At 50.3% G+C, this 14,208-nt stretch overlaps 1 gene segment (V, D, J or C); it reads right to left on the bottom strand.

Moving 5' to 3' along the window:
• Positions 1–861: 861 nt before the first annotated feature.
• Positions 862–7,311, bottom strand: LOC308418072 (Ig gamma-1 chain C region, membrane-bound form-like). The segment is given in 7 exons: positions 7,239–7,311; positions 4,569–4,859; positions 4,181–4,216; positions 3,751–4,071; positions 3,320–3,634; positions 1,791–1,921; positions 862–945 (listed from the first exon to the last, which is right to left on the bottom strand).
• Positions 7,312–14,208: the final 6,897 nt, after the last annotated feature.

Here is a 14,208-nt window from a genome sequence, read left to right on the forward strand (position 1 = left end):
TTGGAACCTGCTCATCAGGTCTCTCTCCAGGAGGTCCTTGCTGGTCACACAAACCCTGAACAGTGGCCTCTGTACCAGCTAGGGCTACAGAGGCCAAGAAGCCCAGGCTCTCCTCTGTTGTGCCCCTGAGTAGAATTGAGAATTCTAGAGAGGTGGTGAAGTCTCAGGTTCAGGGTAGTCTGTGAATTTGCTCCTTTGTCCGAGAATCCGATGTATTTTATTGCATCCTTGACCAGAGAAGGATCTACATAAGGAGCCCAACCTTTGGATGATTCTGTCCCAAGACCCTGAGAAACACAGGCCTTATCTGTATCTCAGGGTTCATGGAAGTGGTAAGAAGAACCCTGGCAGGACAGGGCAATGCCATGGCCACTGGAATAACTCAGGCAGCTTCAGCTGGGTCATGGCTACCCTGGTCTTTCTGGCCTGGTTGAAATCTGTCTCATTTTGAGGATCCAAAAACTGGATGATAGATCCAAAATCTATCATCAGTTCTTGAGTTTCAGAAGATGACATGGACAGGGCTGGTTCCAAGGCTGGACACAGTCCATCTAGTCACTTGGCTCTTCAGTGATTATTCTGTCCTAGCAGTTTGGATATTCTTTGGAGGAAACTATGGCCGTTCTGGCCCTATCCATTGTCTTAGGTATTGCTGTGATGGTGTTTTAGGTCCTGGTGGCTGTGGATTGTAGAACTCTAATGTCCACAGGGTCCTCCAAACAGGGAAGAATTGAGAGAGGTTGGCTTTCATGGACAGAGGGTATTGAAGTGAGCAGACAGTGTGATCTCAGTCAAGATGCGTGGCATTTTGGACAGGATCCTTCAGGTCCTGGGATAGCCCCTGCCATTAAAGGAGGTGGCCTATGGCCCTTGTCCAATCATGTTTTTGTATTCAGGAACCAGTGTCTGCTTCAGCCCTACCACTGACGAGAAGATCCACTTTACCTGTGGGTCAGGATGAATAAGACAAGGTTAGGACTGCACTCAAGGGCCCTCCCACCTGAAGTCCCCTCTATAGGTAGGTCAGCTAGGAAGTACCCATCCCTAGAGTCTGTAACCACCTGCATGGGAGTCTCAAGGGTGGCATGGGGACCGGAAAGGATGGAATAAGGGAATTGTGTGCACAGAGTCATGTGGGATAGATCATTGGACAACGTGAGACTGGGACGAGGATAGGACATGGGGCAGTATGAGGACAATGCGGGCACTGCATAGGGTCAATGATAAGGACAGTGTGGTGATAGAGTGATGTTAGTGCAAGGACACAGTGGGTGATGAGGTAAGACATCATGGGACAAGGTGCACTTGGGAGACAGCACATTAGACACTAAGAGTGTGGGAACAACATGAGTGTTCAGGGAACAGTACACAAATGGTTCAAGGGATAGAGCTGGGGACAGCAGGCAACATTATGGGGCAGCAGGGTTCAATGTGGGGCCATGTGCAAACAGAGTGGGGACAATGTGGGGGACAATGTGGGCAGGATGGGACACTAGGGACAGTGTGAGGAGAGCAGGAAAATACAGACAATAGCATGGGACAGCATAGCAGGGAGCAAGGGACAGTGTGGGACAGTGTGGGGCAGCACAGGGATGGAATGGGGACAGTATGGGAGCATCATGGAAACTGCGTGGGACATTGTCAGATTGTGTCAAGACAGAAGGGTGGACAGCGTTTCACAGCATGTAAGACTGTGTCAATAGCATGGGGCACCGTGGGGCACAGGTCATCACGGGGATAGTTTGGGAACTGTGGGACAGCATGGACATTATGGAGATGGTGTGGCTGACCTTGAAGAGTGTGACAGCGGCGCTGTAGCACACACTGAGCAGGAAGAGGCTGATGAAGATGGTGATGGTCGTCCACAGCCCGTCCAGCTCCCCGTCCTGGGCCTCAGCACAGGTAAGGTCTAGATCTGTCTCTGGATAGAGAGATCAGTCAGTGTTTGTCCCAACAGGGTGGGGCTAGGGCCCTTCCCTGTGTGGCAGGGGAGCTGCATGGAAGTTCAGGAGAAAGCTACAGCCTGGCTGGGCCAGCAGACTCCCTAGGACCGTCCCTCCGTTCTGTCCTCTATGGACCAGAGATCTCAGCTCCCCAAAGTGCTGAGTTTTGTCCGATGTTGGCCTGGCCTGTGCAGGAACTTATTCTCTTTGTCCCAGCCTTCAGTTCTGAGACTGGCTAGGCTGAGCCGGGCCTATGACTCTGTGGGTAGTGTCTGTGTAGTCCTGGTCCTCTGTGTATCTGCTGATGACCAAATTCAGATGGTCAGAGTGATCACAGAGCCTATTCCCCAAGATGGCTGGACTCCAGTTAAGGTCCACAGTGGGAAGTGAGTTAAGTTATACAGCTTTGGAGGGGTGACAAGTGTGTGAGGTAGGGGCACCATCCTAGGGTCAGGGACAGATTGGCCCCAGGGCACTCATGTGTGTATGAAGAGGTTTGTGTGCATCCGGGGCAGAGAAAAGTTGTATCTGTTTCAGTAGGCCCAATTGTGAATGTTGGGATGGGCATGTGTGTAGACCTGGTTTGTTTTGATCTCTGAGTACTGTACAGGATGCCCATGTTAGGTTCCAGTGTGTATGTGTGTGTGTGTGTGTATGTGTGTGCGTGTTTGTGTGTGTGTGTGTGTGTACCTGTGCTCTGCATTTGTAGGTGGGTGTGCATGTATAGATATAGGCCTTTTGAGCTGAGGGTTGCTCAGCAGGTTGTTTCTAATGGACCCATGCTCATTCTCATGGGCAGTGAGGAAGAGTGACACTATCTGCTATCTGCATCATTACAATAGATGTAGTCTCTGGAAAGCTTCTTGGATTGAGTGGGGGACAGCAAGGGTCTGTCTGCAAGCCTGTGGCCACATGGGTCTTTTCAGGGAACTCAGTGAGATTCTTGGCCAGGAAGAGGGGTACGGACAGAATGGGGGAGGTGGTCTTTGGGTCTTCTTTACACTGGGGGTTTCATAGGTAATTCTGTGTCCAGAACAGACAACGTATTAGCCAGAGAAAGAGAAAGTTAAAGGGGTTTCCTGAGGATTAACCTCCACTTTCCAGTGAGGAGTAAATTCTTTTCATGTCCAACAAATCAAAAGTACTGGGTCAGGCAGTATAGACCGATTTCCCCCCTTAGTAACAACTCAGGCCTCAAACCATGGAGACCCCCTTAACCCATGATGTAGCTAGACTCTGTAACTCAGAAAGAACCAGGACATCTTTGCAGGGTTCTAAGACAATGCTGGGTGCTTTATTTACACAGGGAAGGGGGTGGAGGTAGGTGTCAGCATCCCTTAGGACCAAAGGGCTCTCAGGACGCTGGGGTCATTTACCGGGAGAGTGGGAGAGACTTTTCTCAGTATGGTGGTTGTGCAGGCCCTCATGTAACACAGAGCAGGTGAAGGTATTTCCATTCTCCCATACGTCCCTCTTCACATCGAGCTTGCTATAGAGGAAGTAGGTTTCATCTGTGTCCACAATGGGCTGGGTGTTCTTGTAGTTCTCCTCTGGCTGCCCATTCTTCTGCCACTCCACATAAACATCGTTAGGATAGAAGCCTGTCACCAGGCAGGTCAGACTGACTCTGCTCTTGGTCATCTGTTCCTTGGGGGGTGGCATGGTGTATACCTGTGGAACCTGTATTCTGCCTGTGGATACAGAGAGTGGTCAGCATTGAGGTCACTGACAGGGCAGAAGTCTGCTTATGCCTAGCTCTGTCTATGGCCTATTGCACCTTCTACATCACACACCCTGCAGTTCTCACCTCTGTCTTTGGAGATGGTTTTCTCAATGGGGACAGGGAAAGCCGCACTGTTGACCTTGCATTTGAATGTCTTGCCATTGAGCCAGTCCTGGTGCAGGATGGGGAGTTCACTGACTGAGCGAAAGGTGCTGTTAAACTGCTCCTCTGGGCGTTGAGTCTGAGCTGTGTGCACTTCCACGTCATCTACAAACCAGCTGAATTGGACCTCGGGATCGTCCTGGCTGATGTCTACCACAACACACGTGACCTTAGGAGTCAGAGTGATGGTGAGCACATCCTTGGGCTTTGGAGGGAAGATGAAGACAGACGATACTTCTGGGACTGTAGATGAAGAAGAAAGGTGGAAATAGTTCAATAGTTCACCCTCTAACATGGCCCTCGAAGGACATTTGTTGCATCTGGGGCTACCATGAAAGGTATACTGACTTACCTGGACAAGTCTTGTTCTCGCAAGATTTTCTGGGCACTGCAGAGAGAAGGCTGTGTGTTATTGGTGCCTAGAGAAGGTACCAGGATAGAGGTAGGGAAAGTTTGGCTCTGGTGTGGGATCATGCCAGGTGGCTCCTGAGTATGACCTTTGGCAGCTTGATACATGAGCTTGTCTCTGTATGTCAGGATGCATGGCATCCTTCCCAGAATATTAATAAATGAGTATAAAGGACATAGACATAATCTCCAAAATAAGGCAAACAAGAACTTTTGGTCTTCTGGGCTGAGGTCCCTTCCCTGGTGATGGCTGCCCAGCCTGGTTGGTGTAGGTAGGCTAATGTCTTAGCCTCACCTCTAGTGAACCCCTCCTTCCCTGGTTGTTCTCTTACCAATGGTCTTGTCCACCTTGGTTTTGCTGGCCGGGTGGGCTACATTGCAGGTGACGGTCTGGCTGGGCCAGGTGCTGGAGGACACAGTCACCGAGCTGCTGAGGGTGTAGAGTCCAGACTGCAGGACAGCTGGGAAGGTGTGCACGCCGCTGGACAGGGCTCCAGAGTTCCAGGTCACGGTTGCTGGCTCAGGGAAATAGCCCTTGACCAGGCATCCCAGGGTCACCATGGAGTTAGTTGTGGAAGCAAGTTCAGGGGCCAGTGGATAGACAGATGGGGCTGTTGTTTGGGCTGCAAGAAAATGTATGTGTGATCATGCTGTCAGACAGGGCTGGACACAAGCTTCCAGAAGGCCACCTTTCACCCTCCCAAAGTCACTGGCTCTTTACACGGAGTAGGAGACTATCCAACAATTGGGTTTGTGAATGTCAGAATCACCAGTCCAGATCAGACATGAAGCCCTTTGAGCCCAGTCCCATTTTTAGGAAACTGCTCCACCAGCTTTCCAGTATGGGTATCTGTGTTTGCCCCACCAGCTGTCCAATGTGTGTACCTGTGTTCCACTGTTACACCTTGTCTACACGGGCCATGTGGCTGCACACACTCTGGACCACACTGAAGTTGGCACATCCCTGCAGCCTACCTTCCCTTCCTGTCCGTCTGTGCCCGTCCAGCCATGTTGGCTCTTGCCAGCTCCTAGGCCGCTTCTACCTGCCTTGGCCTGTTCACCGATGGTTATTGTTCTTAGCTTTCCTGAACTCTTCATAGTCAAGAGCTCTGGCCTTAGCTTTCTTTTTGTAGGCCTTGTCTTTTTTAGTTGGTTTTTGAAACATGTAGGTTTAGCACTCTGTTCTTAGGTCAGGATTCACTTCTTGCCCATACACAACCCTGTAGGATTTGCCTCCAGGCCTACCCCTATCAAGTAAGCCCAAGCTCCTAAACATGTGCTCTTTGCCTCTACTTTGTTCCTTGGCTCTTCTCAATTCTTTCCCCCAGCTCTTAACGATCACCCCCAGCACCCCGATCACCCCCAGCACCCTGATCACCCCCAGCACCCCGATCACCCCCAGCACCCCGATCACCCCCAGCACCCCGATCACCCCCAGTACCCCGATCACCCCCAGCACCCCGATCACCCCCAGCACCCCGATCACCCCCCAGCACCCCGATCACCCCCAGCACCCCGATCACCCCCCAGCACCCCGATTACCCTCAGCACCCCGATTACCCCCAGCACCCCCACCTTGCAGGCCCTCAGTGGGGGCCTCTCAGATGTGGCCTGGACGCTCAGCGCTTCCTACATCTTTGTAGTGTAGTGTCACGAACTGAGCCTTGGCCTTTCCTCTCTTCCAGGGTTGTCTCCACAGTGCCCTGGGTTCTGCCTTTGCATGGGACTTGTACTGCCAAACCTAGAGAAGTCCTTCTCCTTTATCAGTAGCACAGGGCTCTTGAAGTTGGACACCACCACCTTTTTCTTTTTTTTTTTTATGAAGCTGGCCATCACACCCCGCTCCCCTGTGCCTTCTGTCCTTGGATCCTTCCCTCCATCCCCAGGGCCATGCTCTGGTGCACCTGAGCTCTGAGAGCTCCTGCTCAGCCCTTGATCCTCACACTCCCTTCCGTTTGTACACTGATTCTGTCTCCACTGTATGGTTTGGATAGATTTGATCTTCCTGTCTTGTGTTTCCACAATGTCTCTTCATCACAGCTAGAGCTCCTGTCTAAAGAGCTGTAGCCTATTAATTTTCTTTGGCTATGCCAACCCTAGAATTTTCCCTGTTTTTGCCCTTCCTCAGGCAAATGCCATTCCACATGTCCTCCCATCCCCCACTCTGTTTTTCTTTTAGCCCTCAGCTATTCCTGGTGCCTGCATCTCATGAGCATTTTCCAGTGCCCAGGGCTCTTTTGGCTCTGTCTCTCTGTTCTGAGTAGGATACCTCAGTTGGCCCTTTTTCCTTCTGCCTCTTCCCTCTCTCCTGGGATCTCGCCTATTCTCCATCCAGCCTTACCCCAGCCCTGATCTTTCCTGTCACTAGGATTGCTTCCTGAGCACTTCCTCCACCGGACACCAATTCTTTCACAAAACAGTCCCTTGTCCAGCTCTCCCTCTCTCCCATGGCCTTCTGCACTGTGGGCCTCGCTCTCTTCCAGGGCAAGTACCCTGCTAGGATTCTTTGTTTTGTTGCCTTGCTTGGCTCCTGGAGCCAACATAAGCTCAGGCCTGTCCCTGCCTCAGAGCAGACAACTGGATCAGCTCCAGCCTCGATCTCCTGGCTCTTTCTCCTTCCTCCACCCCAGCATGAAATAAGCACAACTTTCCTTTCCCTCTACCTTCTTATCTTGGTACCACTCACCCCAGGCTTGTTCCTGAAATCCCTGGCCCTGGTCCCAGCAGAGTCATTTCTAAGGCCAGCTAATTGGCTCAGGGCATCCATTGGTACTCCATAGTATCTACATTTCTGTCCAGCTAGTCCTTCCGCATTCCCACCTGCCTGACTCCCCTTCAACTCAGCAACCAGTACCTCTTCTACTGCAAACTGCCCCCTCCACAGTAGCTGCACAGCTAACACCTTCACTGTCACCTGCCTTACTTCTCGTGTAGGTGCTCAACCTGGCTTCCTATTTCCGATTCTGCAGATGCTTTTCTAAGGTTCCAGAACTCTCACCTACCTTGGCAGACCCACAGCTGAGCAGTCCGGTTCCCCACAATCTTACCTGCCCCAGCTGCCCGGTACTTGCCCATTGTGCAACCCCACACCCCCCCGCATGCCTCAGTTTCCCTGCAGACACTCAGCTTGGTGTCCTCCTACACTGCTCAGCATGGCTCCTCACATTCCCATCTACCTCAGATGCTCCATTGTTGCTTTACACCCGTCAGCACCAGCTTCATGGACTTTATTTGGTTAGGATGCCGACACTTCCACCTGTCTTCGTTTCCCAGTGACAGCTAAGTCTAGAACCCTCCATTACTTCCTACCTCTGCTCTCCTTTCTCTGCACAGTCTGGATCCCCACTCCTAAGTAGACTAGAACCTGCTCCCTGTGTCTGCTCAGCCTGGTTCTCTAGCCCCAATTTATCCCAGCTACCCTGTAGCTGCTCTGCCTGGATTTCCACATACTCAGCCTTACTTCTTACATTTCTACCTAACTTTGATCCTCTATAGTTGCTTAGCCTGCTCTCCCATTGACCAGATACCCCACATTCCCCGTGGCTGCTTATCCTGGACCCACACACTCCCAAATGCCCCAGTTCCCCTGTGTTCAGCCTAGCATCTTTTATACCCACCGCTCCAGCTCTCTGGTATTCGTTCAGTAGGACTCCCACACTCCCACTGGCCTCAGATTTCCTGCGATTCTTAAGCCTAGAATCTTCTACTAATACCTTCCTCAGCTCCCCCATCTCTTTTCATCATGGATCCCCACAAGCTGACTAGATCCTGCTCCCCAGGTCTGTGTAATTGACCCCCCTTTGCCTTGATTCCTGCACTCCCAAATGCCCGTCTATCTCATCTCCCCTGCAGCTGCTCAGCTTGGCTCTTTATACACAGCCTCAGCTGTGTTCAACCAGGACTCCCACACTTCCACTTGGTTTAGTTTGCCTGTGACTGGTAAGTTTATAGTCCCCCATAACTAGCTACCTCAGCTCCCCCGTGTCTTTTGAGCCTGGATCCCTACTGAGCCTGGATCCTTACATACCCAGGAGATCCTGCTTCCTGTGTGTTCTTAGTTTTGTTGTCCCCCAGCACTTTACCTACCCCAGCTACCCTGGAGCTACTCAGCCTAGATCCTTACGCTCCCACTTGCCTCAGTTTCCCTATAGGTGCTCAGCCTGGACCTCCACATCCATACTAGCTCCTGCTTTCATGTAGCCACTCAGCCTGACTCCTTACACATTTACCTGGCCTTGATCCTATCTAGTAGCTCAGCCTGCTCTCCTACACCCTATTAGCTCCAGATTACCTGCAGCTGCTCAGCTTGGTACTTTACACACCTACCAGCACCAGTGCTTCACTGTTTCCTCATCGGTGTCCCACACACTCTTACCTGCCTCAGCTTCTCTGTAGTAACTTTGCCTGTATCCCAACATTTCCACCTGCCTAAGTTCCCCTGAATCCTCTCAGCCTGGATCCCCTCATTCCAACCTGCTTCTGTTCCTCTATAACTACACAGCTTCCATCCATTTCTGGGTCCCCTAGAGCTGTTTTACCTGAATCCACACACTACCTCCTGTCCTGCCTCCCCTGGGGTTGCTCTACCTGGATTCCCCATAGTTCACCTGTCCTGCCTCCTCTCAGCTGCTCTACCTGTATCCCTACAGTTCCCCTGTCCTGGGTCCCCTGGAGCTGCTCTGCCTGGATCCCCACAATTCTTCCTGTCTTGGCTGCCTTGGAGCTGCTCTACCTGGATCCCCACAGTTCCACCTATCCTGGGTCTCCTGGAGCTGCTCTGCCTGGATCCCCACAGTTCCCCTGTCCTGCCTCCCCTAGGGTGTCTCTACCTGAATACCCACAGTTCCCCTGTCCTGGGTCCCCTAGAGCTGCTTTATCTGGATCCAAACAGCTCCCATGTCCTGCCTCCCCTGGGGTTGCTCTACCTGTATCCCTACAGTTCCCCCATCCTGGGTCCCCTGGGGCTGCTCTACCTGGATCCCTACAGTTCCCCTGTCCTTGGTCCTCTGGAGCTGTTCTACCTGGATCCCCACAATTCCCCTGTTCTGGCTGCCCTCAACCTGCTCTACCTGGATCCCCACAGTCCCCCTCCTCTGGGTTTCCTGGAGCTGCTCTGCCTGGATCCCCACAGTCCCCCTCTCCTGGGTCCCCTGGTGATGCTCTACCTGCATCCCCACAGTTTCCCCTCTCCTGCCTCCCCTGGGGCCACTCTACCTGGATTCCCCAAGCTACCCGTATCCTACCTTCCTTGGAGCTGCTCTATCTGGATCCCCACACTTCCCCCTGTCCTGGTTCCCCTGGAGCTGCTGAACCTGTGCCCCACACTCTCACAGGCCTTAGTTCTTTTTCAGGTGCTCAGTCTCTTGTTTTGAGCTCTTGAGTTCACCTCACTCTCAGAAACCCCCACATATCCTTACTCCCCCTACCTTTTCAGCTGGTGAGTTTCTTAGCTGCTCAGCTCCCCTGTATGCTCATGTTGCCTGGGACTCTGATGAGATCTCTGCCATCTCCCTGGCTGGCCACATCAGTTCATGTCCTTTTGGGCTGCTACCCACAGTCCTGGCTGCTGCACTGTCCTCCACAGGATAGCTTGATACCTCCTTCCTTCAGTGCTATCCTTAGCTTAGAAGCCAGTCTGTCTCTGTTGTGGGTGTCAGATCAGCATGACTCCATTATCCTGTTTTTCTTCTTTTCTTTTCTTTATTTTTTATTCTCCTGATCTCTTGTCGCCGTCCTGGACCTCAATTAACCCCATTTTCCCATCCCCACCTGCCTGATCTTGTTCTGAAAGTTTCACCAGCACCATAGGCTTTGTAGTTGCTCAGGGAGGTTCCCTAAACTCTTGGAGGAACCTTAGGCATCCAGAATTTCTACCCACCCGAAGTCATCTTCCTTTTTTTCTCTGGTCCCCCGAATTTCTGCGGTTGCAGAGCTACCCTTAGTATGCCTGTCCCCTATCCCCAGGTCTCCTGTGATGCTCAGCTGAGGTTCCCCCCACCTGCCTCAGTTCCTCTGTGGTTGACTGACAGGTCTGATCTCCAGAATCCTAGTGCTTTCTCATAGCTTTGTCACCTCCCCAGCTTCCCTTTGCCATTTAGCCTGGTTCCCTAAGTTCCCAGGGGCTGAACCCCAGAACTCCCATTCTCACAAGTTTCCTTGTCTAACTCAACGTGGTTCACAGAACTTCTGGAAATGACCTGGTTTTGGACTTTTATCAGCCTCAGTGGCCATGGGCTGATCAGCCTTGTGTCCCCAACTCTTAACTTACACATGCTCCAACTCTTCTGTGGCTGCTCCATTTGGTAGCTGCTACTTCTGCCTGCCACAGGACACCCTATTCTGCCATTCTTGGAATCCTGGACTCATGGGGAAGACCAGCTATTCCCTCCAGCCCTTCTGTCTGCCCAGACCTTGTCCATCTTAGATCCCTGGCATTTCCACTTGCCTTTTCTCTTTGCAGATCAGCTTTGTGACCCATGTTAGCACATCCCTCAGACAGCTGTTAAGTCTGTTCTCTGAGTTTCTAGGGTTTCTCTAGCCATCCAGACTCCTATCCTCTGAGCCCAGGTAGCTGATTTGCATTTCGGCCTGCTGGGCTTGCTCTGTCTTCTCCAACACCCCTGTTCTCCACAGCTCACCTGAAGCTGTCCTGCCTGGCACTTTGAGCAGCTTGGGCTTTCCTCTACTTCTGTTCCCTTAGTAACTCTTGATGCTGGGATTATTCTTGGAACCCCAGGGTGCCTACTTTCTCTTTCCTTGCTGGTTTGAAGACATTCCCAGGCATGCTCCTGGATGCTCCCCCCCTCTGCCTGTCCCTGGTCACTTACCTCAGAGTTCAGGAGCCTTGGTTCTATCAATAAGTAGTTCAGGCCAAACTCATTCCTCAGGCTTCTGGATACATTTCATCATCTTGTTGGGGCTCAGGCTTGTTGTCTGTGGCTCTAGATGCCCATGCTGGTCTCTGAGGCGCCTCACCTGGCATAGTCAGTATGGTTGACACCAGGCTGTAGGAAAGGACCTTTTACTCTTCAACACAGAGGCTTCCTCTGCCTCCACTGGTCTGTCAACTTTTCTCCAGTCTCTTATGACAGGATCACTCAAAGGGCTACAGATGCTGGCAGTCTGTGAGGACTTCTCTTTCTGCAGCCCCATTCACTTCTGACTTTCCCCACCACAGAGAACCTAGGAAAGCAGCTGCCTTTCATCTTTCCAAGAGTCACAGCCTTTGTTCCAGAGATGTGAATGCCACCCTATTTCCACCCTATGTTTGACTAAGAACAGGATTGACAGTGGGTAGCATAAGGCATTTCCTGAGGTTCCTTTTTATTCTGGGGGTTTCTGTGTCAGGGCATGAGGGGGAGTCCAAAGGTGACTGAGATTGCTTCATGTGTGGGGGTGGGTGAGGCGGTCCTCTGGAGACTCAGGGGACAAGGTAGGAAGCTTGGCTATCCTCCTTCTACTCTGTGCACCTGGGTCTTCTGGTGTCTCTGGGCTGGCTGAGGCTGAGTAATTATGCCCACTCCTTCCTGGCCACCTCATGGGAGAGAGTTCATAGTAACTGGGTCTCTCATTTATGTCTGATCTAAGTTCAGCTATGGTGGCTATACCTCCCTGCCTCTGTCTCTAGCTAGTGCTAACTCAAGAAAACCCTGATAAGCCTGATGCACAGGGAAGCAACTGAGGGCTGTGACAGAGTATTCAGTTCAAACGGAATGGAATATAGAAGAGGCTTGAAGCTCTGGCCGAGTTTTCAAGCAGAGAAATCTTGTCTACAGACAGAAGCATTTCTGAGACTCAGGAGAAGCCCTTGGATAAATTAAGAAGGGACCTGGCCCCCAGAAGGTCCCTAATCTTGGCACTTCCATGGGAACCTGATGTTTTATAGTTGGGGAACCAGAGATTCCAGTTCTGGTCCCAGGGGCTCATGAGGATATGGAACAAGGGAATCTAACCTGCTGTATGTGATGCACAGCTCGGTGGATACCCCAGAGTAGAAGAAGGAGCTCATTTAAGGTCTTTGCAAGAATAGTTAGGTACAGGTAGTGGGAGAGAGAGGCCATCAGGGCCTTAGGACTGTATGGATGGGAGCAGATTCTGAAGGGGCATGGGAGTGTCCAGATTCTCCAACACTGAGCGTCTATGCATCCTGAAGGACTGGGGCTGCTGGGAAGAGCAAGATGTTTCTTTGGGCTTAGAGACACTGACATTATACAGAGGAACAGAAGGAAGACTGTGTTGTGAAGGCTAAGAGAAAGAGGCAGGGAGCCAGTAGGTTATGAGGCCCTCATCTGAAAGACTGCTGTGTGAAGAACAAGAAGTACAGTATCAGTCGGGGAGGTTAGGTCTGGTCGGAGCTGCCCATGCTGGGAAATTGTAGTATAGGATGCTGGAGCGAACCTCGGTGAGCAGAAGGTCCAAGTTCCGAGGTCCCAGAACACAGATTTAGTAGCTTGGGCTACGTAGGGCATGATGTAGGCTAAGCAGGAGGCTTCTGGGGAATATGTCAGGGTAGGATGTGTTTCTGTACACAGGAGTGACTGCCTCAGTGTGGACTTGAGAAGATATAGCTTTCAGAGCAAAGGCAGGCTCTAGGTCTGTGAGACTGTGGAGAGCTCAGGGCCCCGAGAACAAGAATCACTGGTCACATAAGGGACCAATAAGTTGGAGTGAGACAAGGTACCTATGGAAGAGCAAAAACCAAGAGCAGGCAGAGCTGAGGAATGGGTTGGAAGCTCTTGAGCTGATCTGTGTGGTTGGTCACTGAATATGAACATGGATTGACTCTGGAACCATGGAGCCCAAACAAGTCAGTACCTTCCTCTACTCAAAGGGCAAACAGGCTGAGAAGGAAATTAGAGAAACAACAACCTTCACAACAGTCTCAAACAATATAAAATACCTTGGTGTGACCCTAATCAAGCAAGTGGAAGATCTATATGACAAGAACTTCAAGTCTTTGAAGAAAGACATCAAAGATCTCAGAAGATAAAAAGATCTTTCCTGCTCATGGACTGGCAGGATTAATAAGCAAAAACGGCCATCTTGCCAAAAGTAATCTACAGATTCAATGCAATCTCAATCAAAATTTCTTTTTTTTATAGTAAATTCATGATTTAATTCAGACCGCTTGAAAACTGAGTTCACCTTTAAAGTGACTTAGGCTTTATGTCACAGTTTTTGGGAATCACGATTCTCAATATTATAGGCAATTAATTATTTTCTTCTTGGTTACCGCAGATTACCTGAAGATTTGGTGACTTGAAAGGTGGCCTACGTCCAGATATTTCCAAGCAGTGAATGCTCATCAATGAGTTCTGACTAACTGACCAAATGTGGCATTTTCTTTAAAAGAATCATATAGTGGGTTTCTTAGGAACTTAAGGAGATTAGTAACAGTAGAAATCCATCCTATGGCTTAGACGTTTTTATTGTTGTTTTGACCTACTTTTGCTTGTCTTCTCATAAAACTCCCACCACTCATATGTCATCTGTTTATTTTTTTAAACTTTATTTTAAAAAACAAAGATAAAAGAAAAAATTTTAAACATTTTTGCATAAATGTATACAAATACATTTTTGTCAGTGCTTGGCTTTTTCCCCCCCCCCTTTTTTTTTTAAAGGTTTGATACTCTGAATTAAGGTCTTACTAGTTACAATGAGCAAAAAGTACATGTAAAACAGGGTGTAACCCGGAATTAGTTGTTTTCTTGGTGTGTAAGGATTGAGCATAATGTTTCTTTTTTTTTTTTTGTTTTGTTTTCTTTTTTTCTTGAACTTCACACAGTCTGTGAGTTGTTTCTGGGGCAGTCTGAGCCTCTGAGGTTAGCATCCCACTATCAGTGACCGCATATTATGTCTGTTCTTTTGTGACTGGGTTATCTCACTCAGGATGATATTCTCTAGATGCAGCCATTTTCTTAAGAATTTGGTTAAGTCATTGTTTCTGGTGGCTGAGTAGTACTCCATTGTGTA

This window comes from Micromys minutus (assembly GCF_963924665.1).
Source record: "Micromys minutus genome assembly, chromosome: 1".
Classification (NCBI taxonomy): domain Eukaryota; kingdom Metazoa; phylum Chordata; class Mammalia; order Rodentia; family Muridae; genus Micromys; species Micromys minutus.